The sequence below is a fragment of the Zingiber officinale genome, chromosome 7A (assembly GCF_018446385.1).
Source record: "Zingiber officinale cultivar Zhangliang chromosome 7A, Zo_v1.1, whole genome shotgun sequence".
Classification (NCBI taxonomy): Eukaryota; Viridiplantae; Streptophyta; class Magnoliopsida; order Zingiberales; family Zingiberaceae; genus Zingiber; species Zingiber officinale.
In genome coordinates this window covers 98,481,288-98,494,781 of record NC_055998.1, presented here as the reverse complement: position 1 = coordinate 98,494,781, position 13,494 = coordinate 98,481,288, and positions in this window count along the sequence as shown.

Genomic DNA, 13,494 nt, shown 5'->3' with positions numbered 1-13,494 from the left:
TACTGGGAATGGCGATGCTGAGATTGGTTGGGACTAGGCCTTGCCTCGACCACGGCTGCTGCGCTGCTTCAGGTAGTAGCGAAGACAAGGTAAGCCACCAAGGAACTTCCTAATTCAATAAAACATCAGGAATTAATTATAACGATCCTTTTGCTATATAAAATGTTTGGAAGAGTAAGCTCCTGAATGCATTGCCAAAACCTGAACAATGGTCAATTCATTCGATAGAGGTGTACCCAGTTACCCTCACTATGTACCTCTTTTCAGAAGTTTAACGCCCCTACTCCCAATCCATCCCAAACCAATTCCATGATTGCCTTCATCATAGGAATTCAATTTGTAACCAACATAAAAAAGGACAACTTTAACTAAATCAAACAATAACTTTCTCCGGATTCACAGACCTATAGTGCAGGAACTTCCCCTTGTGGAGGGGGAAAAAACAAGGAGCTTAGGACAAGAGAGGTTACACGATTTTCGCCACTAGGGTAAAGCAAAGCGCAGGAAGACCACATAAGACATCAAATAAATGAATAAGAACAGTACAGGGCGAAAAGAAGGATGACGACTTACAGAAACCAGTGTGGATCATGAATACCTCCATGGACGCTCCGATCAGTGCCGATACCGCGCCAATCTTCAAGTACCAATCCAGAAACTTCATTGCCTAAAAGATTCGAAGACAAAAACAGAAACGACAAAATCGAAGCCTCAGCGTGGATCTGCAAGTCAACCAGCCGCAACGGCGACGCGAAACAAAGCAAGAAACGAGGGACCAAGAATCAAAGAGAACACTACAGGCCGCCGCTGAGAACAGGAAGTCCGTGGAGCGCCGTTGTGGCTCCGGCGGCGGATGCTCCGTCAACGCGTCAGCGTGCAGAGGGAAAAGGGGGCAGCTCTGGCGGCGGATGCGGTGGCTTCGTCCAGAGGTAGCGGCTAGATCTGCCGTCAGAGATGGCGTCGGCCGGCGTCAGAGATGGTGGCGGATTAGGAAGGGTAAGCTGACTTTGATTGAGGAGATGGGGAAATGCGAGATTAGGGATCTCGACTTGGAGGAGTTGGGCCGGCGTGAGGAGTTTGGGTCGAGATTAGGGTTCAGAGGAGATCACGCGGCAAGGAGAGGAGAAGGCGCTCGTGGAGAGGAGAAGGCGCTCGTGGAGAGGAGTGGAGAGGAGAAGGCACTCGTGGAGAGGAGAAGGAGAGGAGAAGGAGAGGAGTGGAGAGGAGAACTCGTGGAGAGGAGTGGTGAGGAGAAGGCGCGCGCGCGTTGAGGGTTTAGAGTTTAGCAAAGCGAGGGCTGCGAATTTATTTTAAGTGAGTTTAGGGGAAACATACACAACACTTTAAAAAACGTTTTTTAAAAAAATGTTGTCTTTGACCATAAACAACAACACTAAAGACAACACTTCATTAAAAACCGTTGTCTTTAGTAAAAAGTAAATACCATAGACAACGCTTTTCACTAAAAGCGTTGTAAAACAAAGAACGACAACGTTTTTATTAAAAAGCGTTGTCTATTGAGTGTTGTTGAATGCAAAAATTCTTGTAGTGCACAGAGGATCTAGAGATGGATCCTCAAGAATCGGAGGAGGATCCAGAAGAGTGTGTGGAGGATCCAGAAATAGATCTGATGGATACATCTGAGGTTGATCCACCCATCATCGAGTCTGGGATGAATGGGTAGAATTACTCGCTGCACTAGTATCTGTCCTAGTAGAAGTGGTGTTGACCTATCTAGTTTATTAGTGTTATGCTTATTGCTATTATGAACGAATAGTATTAGTCTATTTAGTTTTTAAGCCGTGTAATAATTTTTATCATTATGTGCGAACAAAATTATGTTATGAAAAGTTATGTTATGTATTAACAAACTTGAAAATGATTAGTTCATTTCATGATTCATTCATATTCAATTCAATGATTAGTTCATTTCATGATTAGTTCATGTTATTTTATGATTCGTTCATATTCAATGATTAGTTCATGTGAAAATGATTAGTTCATTTGTGCATTAGATAGGATGTGTGTGATATAATTGATCAATATTGATTAGATTGATACATACAAATGATAAGTGGAAACATAGTTATTGTTAGAACCCTTGGCGGCCAACTAGAGGGGGGAAGGGGGGGGGGGTGAATAGTCCTGCACAAAAACAAAACCAAAAGAACCTTTCTCAGACTTATAACTTAATTAAAACACTTGCATAAACATAGAAATAATAATAAACTAAAAAGATAAGCCTCAGCAGATCTACTTGATTACAATCGGGGAGGTTGTTAATCCAAGGCAGATGAAAAAGCACATAAAAATCTCCTCTGGGCGGAAAAGCCTCTTACAACATTCAAAGCTCACAAAAAAAAAAAAGCTAAACTTAGACAAACTCAAGCACAAGTGTAGTTACTATGTAATTCTTGTTGTTGTTAGCTTCTGGGAGTAGGGTTGCTTATATAGCCCTGATCGGGGTGCCTAGAAGCGTTCTAGGTGCCTGGAATGAGATAGAATTCTATCTCCGATGCAACGTTCAAACGTCACGTCGAAATGGCTAAGAATCGAGTTTCGAGCACTCGGAATGGTTTTGGGCGTCCGGAGTCCGAGCGCCCCGATCACCAGAAGTCAGCCTTTTGCTGACTTTTGGTTCGGGCCTCCTTCTTCGGTTCTGCTTGCCTCAGTCTGAGTCTTCCACTCCGAATCCTCTCGTTTGGGTGATTTCGACCATCCAGAATAGGGCTCACCCGAACCTAACTTCCGGCCTTCTCGAGCAAACTTCCGCTCCGGCTTCTCGTCCCTCGGAATCATTGCTTGCTTCCTTCTCGTCAGCCAGTGTACTCTTCCATAGCTTTTCATCCCTCGGTCAGCTACATTTTTTGCTCCTCGAGCAATCTTTCGGTCTGACTTCTCTTCCCTCGGAAACACCGCACGCTCCCTTCTCATCCACCGGTGTACTCTTCCACAGCACCTCGTCCCTCAGACACACCGAGCCCGTCGGCTCTCTCCCATGCCGTCCTTCTCGCTAGATGCGTCTTTTGCTCGACTTCCTATACTCCTAAATTCCTGCACACTTAAACACAGGGTTAAACACAACAAGACATAACTTAACTTGTTTGATCATATCAAAACTACCTTGGGGTACCAACAATCTCCCCCTTTTAGATGTGAGCAACCCAAGTTAAGTTACGGTAAACCAACATAAAATAAAAGCAATAAATTTTACAATAAAGTGTAAGATTTGAAAAAAGTTTAAACTACCTCCCCCTAGACTTAATTTTCCCTTCTCCCCATTTGATCACATAAAAAAATAGGGTATCAAAAAAAATCTAAGAGTAACTTTTCAAAAATAAGAAAGTTTTTAGTTTTAAGAAAAAACTCTGATTTTCTAACAATTTTGAAAAACTTATCAAGTTTTTGAAAACTTTGAAAAAATTTGAAAATAATTTTGATATCACTTTAAAAAATTGCAACGTAAATAAGAAACTTTAAGTTTTGCAAAAAAAAAATCTAAGTAAAAAATGTTTGAGTAACTATTTAACGCATTAATTACAATTAAATACTTTATCAGTTAGTCAATTAAATATTTTATTTCATTAATTAGCTTCCAAACTATAACGAGATACTATATCTTTTTGGTTATTAGAGCAACAACCACGTTCTAGACAAAGCCTCTTATGGAAATCAAATATATTTAATCTACTCTCTGAAAGCCCTAACTTTAAAGTTTTAATCCAAGAATGATTTTGGAACCCAGTATAGGTTCTTTCCAACTGGGTTGATTAAAAATATTTTAGGAATATATTTCTAAGAAATTTTTCTAATTTGTCCCTTGTGGTAATTAAGGTACCAATTTAAACCATTAAATTTTCTAATACTTGTGTTATATGAGCATGTATGATTTTTCAAGTTCTTTATTTCTTTTTACAAATTATCATTTTTTAATTTTATTTTGTCAAATTCTTCTAATGAATAAGATTTGGCTACAGTTAATTTTAACTGTTGGTTTTCTTTTTCTAGCTTACAGCAATCCTTTGACAATAATTTAACAAACTTAAATAATTTATCGAGAGGTGGAGATCGTACCTGACTTACCTTGTCAATCCCATCATCCGTAGCTCTCCATGAACTGCTGCTTTCATCTGATGTAGCTCCCCCTTCATCAATGCTCTCGATGATCATTTCGGACGAGCTTGCTTCGTGTTTATTTTCTTGATGGCTTACCATTAACGCAAGTCCGAAGAAAGCCTCAATCTCTGATTTAGACGACGTTTTGTCCCACATAGCCTTTAGTGTCTTGTACTTGTTAGATTGGGCAGGCTTCTTGTTCTTACCCTTATCATTGTTCTTCAATTTAGGGCAGTTGTCTTTAACGTGTCATTCTTCATTGCAGTGGTAGCATCTGATCGTTCTTTTCTTTCTACCCTGCAGATAGTTAGATTTTCTAGTTTTAAATAATTTTTTAAATTGTTTTACCATCAACGTTGTTTCGTTGCCATCGAGAAAGGATTCTAAATCTTGTTTGTCCATCCTTGCCTTAAAGGTAATGTTGTGCTTTAGCTCCTTCGAATCTGTACATCTCGTTTCATGGATTTCAAAAGTTGAAAATAACTCTTCTAAGGTAATAGATTCTAAATCCTTAGAGATATAGTAGGCATCTACTAATGATGCCCATTTTGTATTTCTAGGAAATGTATTAAGAGTGTACCTTAGTAAATCTTGGTTGCTTATATTTTCTCCGAGATTCGAAAATCCGATGATGACCTCCTTAATCCTCGAGTGAAGATGTGCTATAGTTTCGTCTTCTTCTAATCGAAGGTTGCTGATCTGGTTGCGAAGTAAGTCCTGTCTCATAAGTTTCACCTCCAAGGTTCCTTCGTGAAGTTCCAGAAATTTTTCCTAGAGCTCCTTGGTGGACTCGTAAGCTCTGATTCAGTTGACTTCTTGTGGCGGTAGGACGCTCAGTAGATAAAACTTTGCTTTGTTGTTTGCCACGAAGTCGGCTTGTTCCTTCTTCATCCATTAATACTTTTCCTTGCCCTCGGGTGCTTCAAAACTAAATTCCATTATTAACAATAAATCGAAGTCTATTTTGAAAAATACCTCTATTCTCTTTTTTCAGCTCGCGAACTCTCCCTCGAATTTTGGTGGGTAGATGCTTGGTCTGCCCATCTCGTGTGCTTCATTCGGTGATTAGTCCTCCTAAAGCGTCCTTGCTCTGATACCACTTATTAGGACCCTTGGCGGCCGACTAGAAGGGGGGTGGGGGTGAATAGTCCCTACACAAAAACAAAACCAAAAGAACCTTTCTCGAACTTATAACTTAATTAAAATACTTGCATAAACATAGAAATAATAATAAACTAAAAATACGAGGCTCAGCAGATTTATTTGGTTACAACCGGGGAGGTTGTTAATCCAAGGAAGATGAAAAAGCACACTAAAAATCTCCTCTAGGCGGAGAAGCCTCTTACAGCATTCAAAGCTCACTAAACAAAGGTAAACTCATACAAACTCAAGCACAAGTGTTGTTACTCTGTAATTCTTATTGTTGTTAGCTTCTGGGAGCAGGGCTGCTTATATACCCCTGGTCGGGGTGCCTGGAAGTGTTCCAAGTGTCTGGAATGGGATAGAATTCTATCTCTGACACAACGTTCAAACACTACATCGAAATGGCTAAGAATTGGGTTTCGGGCGCCCGAACTTCAGGTGCCCCGGATTGGTCCAAGCGCCCTGACCAAGTCCATGCGCCCCGGACGGGTCCGCGCGCCCTGGACCGGTCTAAGCACCCCAATCACTAGAAGTCAGCCTTTTGCTGACTTTTGGTTTGTGCCTCCTTCTTCGGTTCCGCTTGCCTCGGTCCAGGTCTTCCACTCTGGCTCCGCTCACTTGGATGATTTTGGCCATCCGGAATAGGGCTCACCCGAACCCAACTTCCAGCCTTCTCAAGCAAACTTCCGCTCTGGCTTCTCATCCCTCGGAATCGCTGCTTTCTTCCTTCTCATCAACCAACGTACTCTTCCACAACTTTTCATCCCTCGGACAGCTATGTCTTTTGCTCCTTGAACAATCTTCTGCTCCAGCTTATCATCCCTCGGAAACACCGCACGCTCCCTTCTCGTCCGCCGGTGTACTCTTCGAAAGCACCTCGTCCCTCAGACGCATTGATCTCGTCAGCTCTCTCCCGCGTCGTCCTTCTCGCTAGCTGCATCTTTTGCTCGACTTCCTATGCTTCTAAGTTCCTGCACACTTACACACAGGGTTAAATATAATCGGTCCTAACTTAACTTGTTTGATCACATCAAAACTACCTTGGGGTACCAATAGTTATCACTTGATTTTATAAACCAATTCTAATTTACACTAAGTCAATAATTAATTACATGCATATGAAATACACTGAAATAATAAATAATATGCTTATTTATATAAATTATGATAACTAAAAATATCATAGCTAAACTCAATAAAGGAGAAAAATTAAATGGAGATAACTACAAAATATGACACCTTAAGATATAATATGTTCTTAAGGAACAAGAAGTTCTAGAGGTTGTAAATCAATTCATTGATGAATCGACTGATGATTCTACAACACAGTACAGACGTGACCTTGATGCCTATAAAACATGGAAAAGGAAGGACTCCACTACTAATGGAATATTGATTAATTCAATGGTGGATGACCTAGTATTTGATTATGAGCCATTATCATCGGCTCATACTGTCTAGGCAGCCCTTAAAGAGAAGTACAGTGAAGTAAATCTAAGTAAGATCTATTAGCTAACAATCAAGTTTGATAGTTGTAAAAAATGCTCAAATGTTACCATGGCCTAACATTTCAAGGAGATAGGTAACATGATTCGAGACTTAAAAGCTGTCGATCATGAGTTGACCAATGAATAACAGATTCAGGTTATCCGTTCCCTTCCTAATTCTTGGTAAACGATGAAACAGAATCTAACTTATAGTAAAAGTATCAAGACTTTCACTAATGTCTCACACCATGTTGAACTTGAGACGGAGAGGATTGAATCTGTAAGGATTTCTGGTCAAGCTTTTATAGCTGAAGGTTCTAGTTCCAAGAATAATAAAAAATGATTTAAGAAAGGAAAGGAGGCTAGTGTTGTTGCTGTGAAAAACCAAATCAAGAAGAAAGAAAAGAAATATGGACAAAGACCTAAGAGCAAGTTGACTTGCTACAACTGTGGTAAAAAAGGGTCATTTTGCTTGGAATTGTACTAAGCCTAAAAAGGTAGATTCATCTCTATCTTCTTTCCATGAGCATCATTTATAAGTACAGTGTTGTTAGCTGATTCTTATCCTTTGTGGATTGTAAATTTAGGAGCAACAAAGTATGTAGCTCGTGATTGAGCTGCATATGTGGAGTACCATCAGGTACTAGCTAGCAACAAATGAATATATGTGGGAAACAATGCAAGAATTGAAGTCAAAGGAATTGACACTTGCAAGCTCAACCTATGTGGTGGACGAACCTTATTTCTACATGATGTCCTGTATGCTCCTGAGATTCAACGGAATCTAGTTTCTGTCACTTGTCTTCTTGATTTAGGTTATTGTGTAAATTTTTATAGTCGTTGTGTGAAACTTTGGATTAACTCAATGTTAATTGGGCATGGTTATGTAACAAATGGTTTTATGGTTCTTGATGTAGAACCAAATAATAATGATGGTTGTTTTTCAAGCATTGCTCTTACTAGTAATGTTGATGTTAATGATGAAATTTAGCATGCTAGACTAGGACATATAGGATAAGAACGAATGAATAGATTAGCTAAAGAGGGTCTTTTAGGCTCTTATGCTAAAATTAACTTGTCTATATGTGAGCATTGTCTTACTAAAAAAGTAATTAGAAAACCATTTAGAAAGGCTATTAGGGTTGAATCACCATTGCAATTAATTCATTCAGATATTTGTGCTCCAATGAATCTGAAGGCTAGAAATGGGAGTTCTTATTTCATTACAATTATTGATGATTTCACACGTTTTGGTCATGTGTATTTGATTTATCACAAATCTGAAGCATTAGATTGCTTCATTTGTTACTTGAACGAAGTTGAGAATCAATTGGAACAAAAGGTTAAAATCTTGCGAAGTTGAGATAATATGTAATGAGAAAGGGATTATTAGAAAGCTAACTATCCCTGGAACTCTACAGCAAAATAAGGTTGCTGAAAGAAGAAATAGGACTCTTCTTGAAATAGTTAGGTCTATGATGGCGTAAGCTAATTTGCCAATGTCCTATTGGGGAGATGCATTATTAGCTGCGGCCTATATACTTAATAAAATGTCTTCAAAATTAGTTTAATCTAAACGTTGGACAGGCAGAAAGTCAAATTTGAGTAATCTGAGACCTTGGGGGTCAGTTGCCTACATTCATGATAAGACTCACGAATATGAAAAATTAGAACCCAGAGGTAAGAAGTGTATTTTTATAAGGTATTCTGAGACTTCTAAGGGTTATGTCTTCATTGGTAAGCAACAAGATGGAACCATATCTGAAATAGAGTCAAGAGATGCTATTTTTCTTAAAACTGAATTCCTAACATGATGTGAAGTTGATAAGACTATTCTTCTATATGAGATAGAGGAGGAAGATAATGTTCCTTTATCAACGAATCAGAAGATGTCGAAATCTACTTAACCAAGTGGAAGTAATTTGTCACTGAATAAGTCAATTTTTCAGGAGTCTAACATACAAAGAAGTAGTTATCATATTATTCCTCAGATAAGGTTTGACATTGAGAATGAGATATTGATGATTCTCCCATTTGATGATGAGGAACCTTGAACAGTTGAGGAAGCTTTAAGAAGCTCAGTAAGAGAAAAATAGAAAATTGTAATGGATGAGGAGATGGAGTCAATGAAAAAGAAAATCAAGTTTGAGATTTAGTCAATCTTCCTCTGAGCCGAAGGGCTATTGGAAATAAGTGAATTCTCAAAGTAAAGAGAAAAATAGATGGATCGATTAATCGGTATAAGGCTTATTTAGTTATAAAAGGATATACCCAAATGGAGGGTGTTGATTTTGAAGAAACATTCTCCCCAATTGTGAAGTTTGTGTCAATATGTGTCATCTTAACTTTAATAGCACAATTTGATATGGAATTACATCAAATGGATGTAAAAATAACTTTCCGTAATGATAATCTTGATGAAGAAATCTATATAGCACAGTAAGAAGGTTACATTACTGTGAATAAAGACATACCCATAAGTTAAGATCGCCTTGATAATTATGTCAATATGAGATCATTTATGTAATGATCAAAGTAAATGAATCCACCATTTACTGAATCTGCTTAAGGCCGTATTGGAATTCATATGTTGAATTCAGGATTAGACATTAGGTATGTCTAGATCGAAATATGTATGATGTTAAATTTTGAGAAAAACATGCGCTCTTTTTAGTAAAGAGAATAATATCGTAGCATGTGATTCATACCACATGTACTATGGCGACAAGAATGGTAGTAGGAGAATGGATCCCTGCTTCTCTACTATGTGAGACCCTTAAGATTATATGTTAATCTCAATCTTACCCTAAGTGACTATTTAGCTGTTTACTTGAAATTTTGATCAGTGTCTGCGCATGTTTCCTATTAGCTATGGGTGATTCGGTCTATGGAGCATAACTAGGAAAGTGACTGATTAGAATGAATAGATTATGGATAAAAGGGAAGATTAAGATGGATTTGTATCTGTGACATTTTTTCACTGGTACCAATTATATTTTTAGTTCAGTATATAAAATGTAATTATCAATAATTGTATTGATTGGAGATGTTAAATATGCTCTTGACATAATAGTCATTATGAGATATTAGAGATGTTCATATTGATGTAAAAAATTTAATCTGGGGTAAAGGCTAGTTTTGATATCTTTAATTCATTCTATAAAGCAACTATGTAAGGTGTAACAATCTTCTTAGCAATGAATGCTCAGTGTGCTTGTTGTCGCACGAACCATTTTCCCTAATATATAAAATGAATGCTCTTATTTGGTCTTTATTACTAATTAATTTATGCTTTGGTCTTTGTGACTTGATCATAATAAAGCATATGTGACTTATTTGATTTTTATTACTAACTAATGTTTTGTTCTGGTCTTTATGGCATGATCATCTCATAGTCTATGTGACTTATATGATCTTTATGACCATATAACCTTTATGAATTGACTTGGACGAGTGGGAGATGTTGGACATTGAAGAGACAAAGAGGCATTGCTTCCCCTTCATCTCCCTCATTACTGCAAACGTCAAGGAGATGAAGGGGCGTCCCTTCCCCTTCGTCTTCCTGACTCATGTTATATAAGTGTGTCCAAGCCATGAAGATTAAAAAAAAAAAAAGATGAGGAGGAAAAACGAGAGGGATTGGAGGTGATCTCAAGCAAAAGAGAACGCCCTGTAGAAAGGGATTTGGCTCGTGAAACTCGAAGGGCTTTCCGGTTTCATCAGTGATCGTGCTTCCGACATCAAGTAGATATAAATATCATCTCGGGAGATCACTGTGAGTTGTTTATATGTTTTATCTTGTGTTTCATGCATATTAGAGGCAACACAGTGTTGCTATAGTGCTACTACAGTAGCTGTGAATAATATTTTACTACAGTACAGTCGATTGATGGATTTGATCAATTGACTAATGAACATTGTAGCGATGTATAGAAGCTTCCAAAATTGACTGAAAAACTTGATTGATAGTAATCAGTCAACTGATAAAGTGTATCAATCAACTGATGTCATTGTTCGAGCAAACAAAATATTTAGAACTCAACCGTGGGATTCAACAAATTAGGTAACAATTAACTAAAATTATTGTTCAGTCAATTGATGCTAACATGGATGGAGTCATTGAACCGACAAGTCAGGGTAACATTCAAATCTATAGTTGATCAATCGACTGATGGGTAAGATCAGTCGATTGATAGGCGAAAATTCGTTCCTACCTAAAGACTATAAAGAAAGGTTTCAAGGAGATTTTCAACGTTGATTTTTTGAGGTTTGAGTATGAAGTGATGTTGCATTCCTGGATCATCAAGAGGCAATTCCAAGCTATAAGTAAGCATCCAAAGTAAGATTCTTGTAAAGTAGTTTACTTTCATGTATTTACTTTTGTATTTCATATTCTTGTTATATTGTTGTGAAAACTTGTTGTAAGAGACTTTTCCTCTTCGAAAAGGTTTTCAAGAAGGATAAGGTTTAGTGATGATAGATTATTAGAACTAGAATTTAGAATAGTTATCAGCGAACCAAATAAAATATTAATGTTATGCATGTGATGTCAAATTTGCTTCAAGTTTTTTCCACATATTAAATTATTCACCTCCTCTAACTTGCACCATCTTAACATCTTGCTTGACTCATTCTATTTACCTAATTTGTTTCATTTTCTCTATGTCATGATCTCCTAACCTAATGACGATGTGGATTTTTATAGAATAAAATATAATATATTTTTTGGAGTAGTAAAATATAAATTAAAGTGGATCACAAATAAACAAAAATATTCTAGAATTGATATTTTAAATTTATTTTACAAGGAAATATAATGAAAATAATTAGTTTTCATAGAATTTATAACAACTTACTTTGCCAATCAAATAATTATATAAAAATTGATATTGTAAATTTTCAACTAAATATATGAATATTTATTCCATAAAAACTTGCAAATAATAAATTAATTATTTCTTAAAAAAATAAATATACCAATAGTTATTTGGCCTAATGATAAGTGAACATAGGCCTATCAATCAAAAAAATCATGGGTTTAAATTCATATAATAACACCATTAAAAGTCATTTATCCTTATTCTTAACCCAAATCAAAGATTCCAAATGTACGAAAACAAATATAAACTACAATGATCATGATTCAAGGCTAACATAGTATTTAATAATTATATTGGCTTCTTATTGGAACAAAAAATAAGATAACTTACATCAAAATTATCTGCTACTCCAGTATTCACTCTATACTAATTAATTATGAGATGATTAATTTGATCCTATGAGAATTTCTATTGATCATCAGGATAAATAAAAAAATATTGATAACAAACAGCTCATCAACATAATATTTTTAAGTCAATCACCTATTAAAAAAATTCATCACTTAATTTATCAAAATTAAAATTTAATTCTTAAATACTTGATAAATTAAAAAACCACTCTACGACTATACCATTGTCCAAGGACGACATCATCTAAAAGTTTGAAACTATTGCAAGAGATTGCAAGGGTTTTTTCCACGTGCTTTTTTTATCTCTTCCTTTAATTTTGCTCCCTTTTTTTAAAAATAAGTAAATAAATAATAAAAATCCAGGTTTCTCTCCACATGTTTCTTTTTTTCTCTCTCTCTTTTCCTTCAAATTAATTTTCTCTCTCCTTATACAGATGAGCAAGATGATAGTTTATAGAGTGATATTTGAATAAAAAATGACACTCTTAACATTAATCAGTTCCATCTTCCTGAGTAAACGTTTGAGCAAGCCCCCTTTCATCCCTTTCCTCTCATCTCCATATATCTTCATCTTCATCTTCATCTTCATCTCTCACATCTGACATCACAATGCAAGAACCTAGTAAAATCGAGTGCGACTTCTCAGCCGACACCAGCACACACAAAGATCCTCATAAAGTTCAAGGAAAGAAGTAAGTACAAGTTCATGATAATGATATGCATGAACCACGCCATGGCTCCTTAGATCTGCCATTGAAGTGTGTACCTCTGCATGAAAGGAGAGGAGGGTCCAAGCTAATCATTGTTTGCTAGATTTCTTGAAGACAGATCCGAGATCTATGCCCCCCTAACTGTCCTTCTGATCATCCCCCTTTTCTACTTCAAAATAAAAGTGAAGTGAACAACTAAATACTGAACAATATTCATGTTGCTTTCTCCCCTTTTTACAGAAATGGCAGCTACAGCGTTGTTACAGCCACACCATACGATGATGGTTATCTGTGGAGAAAATATGGGGAGAAGAGGATCAATGGCAGCCCGTTCACAAGGTGTGACCTTTTATTATCTAACAATATTTAATTATCATTCACAAAAAAGAAAAAAAAAATGATGTTTCATAGGTATGAAGTTTCCTTTCTCTCAAAAAAAAGATAAAATGAAACAAAGAAGCTAAGTGTACCTTCACTTTTGATAAAATGGATAGCCAAAAGTTATTTTCTTTAAATCTATCTAGATTGAATATGAGTGACACCTTCACAGTGTTCCATTATCTTATATGAATGTCTCCATATATACTTGTGACACCGGATATAGTAATAATTATTATTCGATAGACTAGTTCTAAAATAGAGTTTTCAAGGAAGATACGAGAAATCATCAAACGCAAAGAATTTTTCTCTTGGTTTAACTGAATAATATTAACTCAAATGAAGATAATACTTTAACATCATCAACTAAACAAATATTTAAATAGTCTCAAAACCCTAACGATGTAAAAGATAAAAATAATCTTAATAA